Raw genomic sequence first — 6750 nt, 5'->3', positions numbered from 1 at the left:
ACGGCAACATTTGCAACATGGTGGAGGTTAAACACAGAGGGATGAGTCAGACTCAAGTGTTTATTCATCCATCAGATGTGGAGGGGGGGGGGGGGGGCGGGGTGGACTGGTTTAAGAGGGAAATGTTTGGTCAGCATCTCTTTAAGCCAACAGTAACAAATCAGAGCGACTGTTACATAAGGCCCCGGCCTCTGCGTGCAGATTCATCCTGAAACACACAAACAGGATGTTCAGGCTTATTTAACCACAGAGTTCAAAGACTACCTCCTCTGTTTACCTGTGTTTACCTGTAAGGGCTCACTGTGAGTAAGTGGGCGAGGTCACACTCAGACTGAATGTGCAGACTGAAGGCCGTGCTCGCACATGTATTTAATCAAACACAAAGACACGCACACTTACATAACATGCTGACCCGTCATTACATCTGGACCACCTCCAGATGTAATCTGCAACACCCTGATCCTGATCAGACCTGCACAGATCTACAGATACACACTGAAGCCTCTCTACATGGACCTGTAACGGTTTGTCAGGAGGCTTGAAACCCGCCTCAGCTCCAGCTCTCAGTCTGTCGTTAGGTTGACTGAAAGTTAGACTGAGACAGCATTTCCAGCATGGAGACCGCCATCGATGGGACTCCAGCGCCCCCTGCAGGAACAGACGGGTGACCTCACTCAGGCAACGTCCATTAATATTTACAGTCTGAGGTCGTACGAGATCAGTGTTTACAGAAATCGAACAGTCTGCAGGAGGGTTTAGAAGCGTGCTTTGAGTTTGTTTTCTACACGTGATGTTCAGCTCAGGTTCTGTTTCCTGTTTCTCCACCTGCAGAGACTGAGTCAACTTCTGTGCCCTCATGTCCCAGATCTGATAAGTTGGTTCCTGTCAGAGACACGGAAAGTGTGTCTGAACACGAAGAGTAAACAAACAGTGTTTCTGGTCCTGTCTGTGGATTCACCAACCATTTTTAATCACTGCAAATCTTTCAGGATTCAGAATCAGATTCTAACCTGACCGGGTTGATCATACAGGTCATACTTCACTCTTCTGTCTCCGCAGTGAGCAGAGAAATCTAAGTGAATTTTTCCCCGTCAGTAGACATGAAGGAGCAGGTTTACAACAACAACAACAACAACAAGCTATGTTTGTGAAACAACTTGAAGTGTACTCTCTTTGTTCTGGGTCACCTGAAGCAGACCGACCTGCTTCCCTCAGAAAGATTTCAGCTGGTGTTCAACATTCAGTCCCTGAATTGAATCATATGGGATATTCTCTCAGCATACTTCTTGCACAAAATGCCTGCATGCTCTGACATAAATGCTCAAAAGACAAATCCTTAAAACTATCAAAGACAACAGGTGATGGAAAATAAACCTTTTAAATGGACTGGGGTGGTTGACTGAAAGTTAAGCTGAGACAGCATTTCCAGCATGGAGACCGCCATCGATGGGACTCCAGCGCCCCCCTGCAGGAACAGACGGGCGGCGACATTCACAGTCTGTTACAGTCTGAGGTAACAACTCCACCTCATCGTCTGCTTTGCCATTTCTGTTTGTTTACACCGCAGCGCTCTGCAGAAGGACGAGTCTGTGCGAACATCACGTGTTGTTTCATTACAAAGTCACAGCGCCACCTACTGGCCGGGCATGTATACCACAGCATTTTTAGAGAACTTAAACGTGGTCGTAAGTCCTGGCGTTGTTCTCCGTGTCTGTTTTTACACCTTTATTTGCCATCTGTTGGACTTGGAATTCCTTTACCCTACTTGGAACTTATTGCACCTCAGTAGTCTTCCCCTTTAGTTTGCCTCAGTTTTTTTCCCCCTTTGCAATAATTCAGTGTAGACAGCACCATGTGCCCCCTCTCCGTCTGCATCTGGCTCCTCCCCTCTGTGTCTTTGCTCCTCCATGTTGATCTTTAAACACACTCTGCAGTGACTCACTCCTCACAGCACTGTGACAAATGATAAATGATCCGTCCTCTTCCTCTGCTCTCTGAGGAAGCTTGAATCCCTGCGAGCCCGGCCTGAACCCTGAGCACATTCTTCCATCATGTGCACAGTTCACAGTGAGGCTCCACAAACCGTGCAGGCTTCCAGTAAAGCAGAACACCACACACAGACAGAGAGCTGCACACGCTGCGGGTTGTAGAGTGAGTGTGAACGCAGCCCACGGTGTCATCACTGCACAGAGCACGCCTGTTCCCCTGAGCAGGAAAACCTGAGTGTCACAGAGCTCCTTTATTCAGAAACTCACCCGTCCCACTGAGCACGTTTCTTAAAGACTTGACCTCCTGTCACACTCCGACTCTCTGAACACTCCCGGCTCCCGGCTCAGGCCGGACCAGATGAACAGTAACAGGTGTTTCAAGGAGCTGCAGGAAGTAGTCCCAGCTATTCTTCACATTCTCTACGCATCGAGCTGTTTCACCATGTGACCTCCTGAGTTCTCCTCAGGACAGTCTGCCCCCCTTACAGCGGACACAGGGAGGCAACACATGACGTAAAAAGAGGAAGCAAACATCTGTCATGGCGGACGAAGCGACGGAATCCAGTACTCATTACGTTTGTATAATTCATATAAATTCTACATGCAGTTCAACACATTCACTGTATCAACAAAGGAGTGGTGAAGAACGTCAAAGAGAACAAAGGAGTTTGATTATGAGCATGGAGATCCATTTGGTCCCGCACCCTGGTCACGGGATAAACCGTAAAAACAGGAATATAAGTCGCACTGCTTTATAAGTCACTCAGTGTTTGGGGGTCTCCCAGAGGTAAAAAGGGTTTTCAAACGGTCTTCCTGCGCTCAGTAAAGTCCACAGCGTGGAGCTCTGTCGCTCTTTAGTCCCGTCTGTTTTCCTTTCAGGAGTTTGCTCTCTTACTAGCTGCAGTACGATGGTCAAGCTCTCAGCCTGAAGTACCGACAGCCAGCGAGTCGTGCTGCTCACCTCTGCTGGTCACTCGTTGGCTTTAATCGAGGAGTCTTTCAGTCAGTCCAGCACGCCACAAAGCTTTATTTACTGAACAGTACGCCACCGTTACCTTTACTGGAGGATTATGACCTCGTGACGGAGAAAAGATGGTAAAAAGTGGCGCCGCCAGCCCGGTCTGGGTCGCTCTGCATCACAACAGTTTGCGAGCGTCAATGAATGGAGGTGAATTTGTAAACATTTCAGGTGGCGTGCAGTTTGTGACGGGGGCGGCTGCACAGACTCAATAATGATAATGATTAGAAGATGAGTGTCTGATGATGAAGGAGCGGGTCACTCTGTGATGTGAAGATGAGTCACTCACCTGATGTCTTCTTCAGGTCCGTCTGTAACATGACTAAAGACTTTTACTGACACACCTGCTGACGGGGGTTCAGGTTTCTGGACTGCACTCAGGGGTCTACGGGAGGCGTTCGGCTTTCTATTTGGACTTAGTTTGCACTCAGAGTATCAACCAAGCCCGTATCAGCATGAGTTGGTGTTTGAAGGAAAACTAGTCTCCTGGATGACTCTAATACTCCTGGAGGACTAGTCTCCTGGAGGACTGGTCTCCTGGAGGTCTAGTCTCCTGGAGGACTGGTCTCCTGGAGGACTAGTCTCATTGAGGACTGGAGGACTGGTCTGGTGGATGAAGTTCCTCCCATAGTTTCAGACTCTGAGTCAGTACTTGAACTGACTGTGAAACAGGAAAGTGAATAAGGTGATGTTTCTCAGTGAGACTCAAACAAGAGACGACTCAGGATGTGTGGTGTCAGCTTTACTGTCACGGCATCTCTGATGACACAACACGAAGCTTCATTCTTTACAAACTCTGAGCTTTAATCATCAGACACCTCACATACAGCAAACACACATTCCAACACGAGCAGACATCATTAATCACACATCACTACTCAACATTTCAGGTTTCCAGCACACTGACCCTGAAGACTCCCCAGTAACCTGCTCAGACGGCGTGGGGCCATCACGACATAGTTTGACGCTTTAATGACAGTTTGTTGACTTAAAATTAGAGCTGTCAAAGGTTTACAGATTTTAATCATGATTAATCACTTTATATAAAACAAATATTTCACATTCAAAATAAAAGCCTTACAACTTTTATTTTGAATGTCTTAAGCTGAGAGTACCTTACTTGCTCTTTGCTTTTATTTTTAAATAAAGTAAGGAGCTTCTGGAAGATGGAAGGTTAGGACATGAAGTTAAGCACACTACTTTGAATTAATGTTAAATTGAACATAATGAACGATATTAACCAAAAGAACATAATGTTCATTTCGTGCACAAAGATCTCACCGGTTGCAAAATATAAAGTCATGAAATGTCAGCGAATAAAGTCGGGGTGAAATATTTGTCCGTCAGCGCTAAAATTTCAGGAACTTTTCAGGATTTTTTTTGCATGTGGGGAAATATTAAAAGGAAAACTGTACTTTGATATGAGTTTTGATGATTTTTTACAGAGGCTGGGAAGTGCAAAACAAAATTACTAAGTGTGAAACACTTTTGCAAAGCTTGAGACAAATTTACATTTTAAAAAACAAATTTACAAGATGCAAAACACTTTTACCAGTCCCCAAACAAATGTACTAACGACAGAATCTTGACAGAAAAAGGAATGTACCAATTGTGACCTCGGACGTGACTGAATGGAGCCTACTGAATGAGTTTATTGGTTTTGACGGAAAGACTGAGTGAACTATCTCAGGTGGGTTCTACAAAACACTCGTAAAAGTGTTTTGCTTTTGTAATTTTGTTTTATAAAATGTAAAAATGTTTACCAAAATGTACATTTTTCTCAAGCTTTGCAAATGTATTTCACACTTTGGAATTTTGGATTGCACTTCCGAGCCACCATAGTTTTTCATCCAGTGTCTTTAAATACTAAGCTCAGGTGATGAATCCTACAGCATGTTTCAGTTTACTGTCCATATATGAAACTGTATTATTACATATTTATTTTTAAAGCTATGAAGTCACACGTGTCCAAAAGAGTGATTGTTTTCTGTGATGTACGTTTATTGAAAGAGCACATTAAAAAAAATACAACAACAACAACACAGGAGTAAATAAATAAATAGAAACAAGAATAAGGGTGATGAAGTCAGGATTTCATTATTAGTGTTTTATCAGGGTGAGTCAACAGGTTGGACTGTACGAACACAGGAAGCTCGTGTGGTTAAGAACAGGAAGTAACTCATGGAAAATGAAAGTTTCACACTGAAGAAAATATGTGTGTGTTATTTAAAGAAAGTGATTTAGTCACTGGAGGGTTTCATGATAAGAACTAAAGTCTGTTTTTTATACAGAAGCTCGGGAATGATCTATGTGCTTTTATTTCCAGGGAAGAGTTTGTTGAGTAAGGACAGATTTTTAAAAGTTATGCAATATGACTAAAAACATATTTAAAGATAAGCTGCCAGGAACGGGAGGAGAAAGGAGGTTTATAATGGAGAGAAATAATCAAACTTTGTGTTTATAATACTGACCATGCAGGTAAAGGGTTAATACACGGTTTACCTAAAGGCTAATACAAAATAATAAACAAATATTAATCCTACCCGGAAGTAACATGAGTTAGCCGATGTAAAAAATAAACTCCCTTTTTGGATTCTGTGTTATGATATTAATGAATTAAAAGTTTTCTGTCGGACACAAAGTTGTGATTAAAGTTTTTAAATGTGTAAACTGTTTTTCTGAAGTCGTGATTAATCGATGGCAGTTTAATTAACGGTGATCGGCACCGTTTATAAAGGAAGATACCGGAGGCGTGCAGCAGGTGGCGCCGTGGCTTAGTTGGTTAAAGCGCCTGTCTAGTAAACAGGAGATCCTGGGTTCGAATCCCAGCGGTGCCTTTTGTAACTGCAGGACGGCTTTATTGTTCTCTCTTTAAAATGGGAAAAAACAGACATAAGTAATATGAAACAAAAGCAAATAACAAAAAGTACATTTATTGAATTTTCTAATAGTCTATTTTTTGTATCGTATTTATCTGTCAGCAGGAGTTCTGATGTTTTTATATTTCCCTCTTAATTGTTTTGCACCAAAAGTCACATTCTTTTTTCATTGGCATTAAACACCGATAATCCTTTATTGATCCCCAGTGGAGAAATTCAAGACTATATGCTCACTACATATATTTTTAAACATACATAGGGCCTATATTATATTTAGAACTAGGTTTAAATGAAAACTTCTGGAGCACAAACTCACAGTTTTAATATCTTTTTTGTGTTTGTCTGAAGTAATGCCTTTAATTTTTAACGGTGCGATTTTCCTTTGGTAAACTCACATTTATTAATGTAACATTTAACTTGAAATATAATGACATTTCAATAAAATATTCATATGTATATGTCCGCTATGAAGTCAGCTGCCAAAGTTTCCGTCAGTTGTTGCCGGAAAATAGATAAATGTATTGTTTAAAATCAAATCTCGCGAGAAAAGGTATCGCTGCGAGCAGGGTTCGAACCTGCGCGGGAAGATCCCATTGGATTTCAAGTCCAACGCCTTAACCACTCGGCCATCGCAGCCAGATGTCCTGTAAGCGTGTCATCTTTGTATTTCATTACAAACGTCACCGTAGATCTACCGATTTGGTGCCGCTAATGAAAGCTTCGAGTTTGGACAGCAAACACGAGCTTTCCATGAGTTATGACTGCGGTCGTCCACATGATGGCGCTGTCGACTCATTTAAAACCGGTTCACACTACCGGCACCACAACACAGCTAAACAAAAGACGAAAACGACCTGAAAGAAGA

The 6750-nt window shown here is 42.8% G+C and overlaps 2 non-coding genes across 2 annotated transcripts; one reads left to right on the top strand and one right to left on the bottom strand.

Annotated features, from left to right (window-relative positions):
• The first annotated feature begins 5769 nt into the window (after nucleotides 1-5769).
• trnat-agu (transfer RNA threonine (anticodon AGU)) lies at nucleotides 5770-5843 on the top strand. Its single transcript has one exon. It is a non-coding gene; the product is annotated as a tRNA-Thr (tRNA).
• Nucleotides 5844-6439: 596 nt separating this feature from the next.
• Nucleotides 6440-6521, bottom strand: trnas-uga (transfer RNA serine (anticodon UGA)). The gene has a single exon. It is a non-coding gene; the product is annotated as a tRNA-Ser (tRNA).
• Between the last annotated feature and the right edge of the window lie 229 nt (nucleotides 6522-6750).

Source organism: Labrus mixtus, chromosome 23, assembly GCF_963584025.1.
Source record: "Labrus mixtus chromosome 23, fLabMix1.1, whole genome shotgun sequence".
Lineage (NCBI taxonomy): Eukaryota > Metazoa > Chordata > Actinopteri > Labriformes > Labridae > Labrus > Labrus mixtus.
Note: the sequence above shows the minus strand (reverse complement) of the source record. Positions and strands in the feature narration are given on the sequence as shown.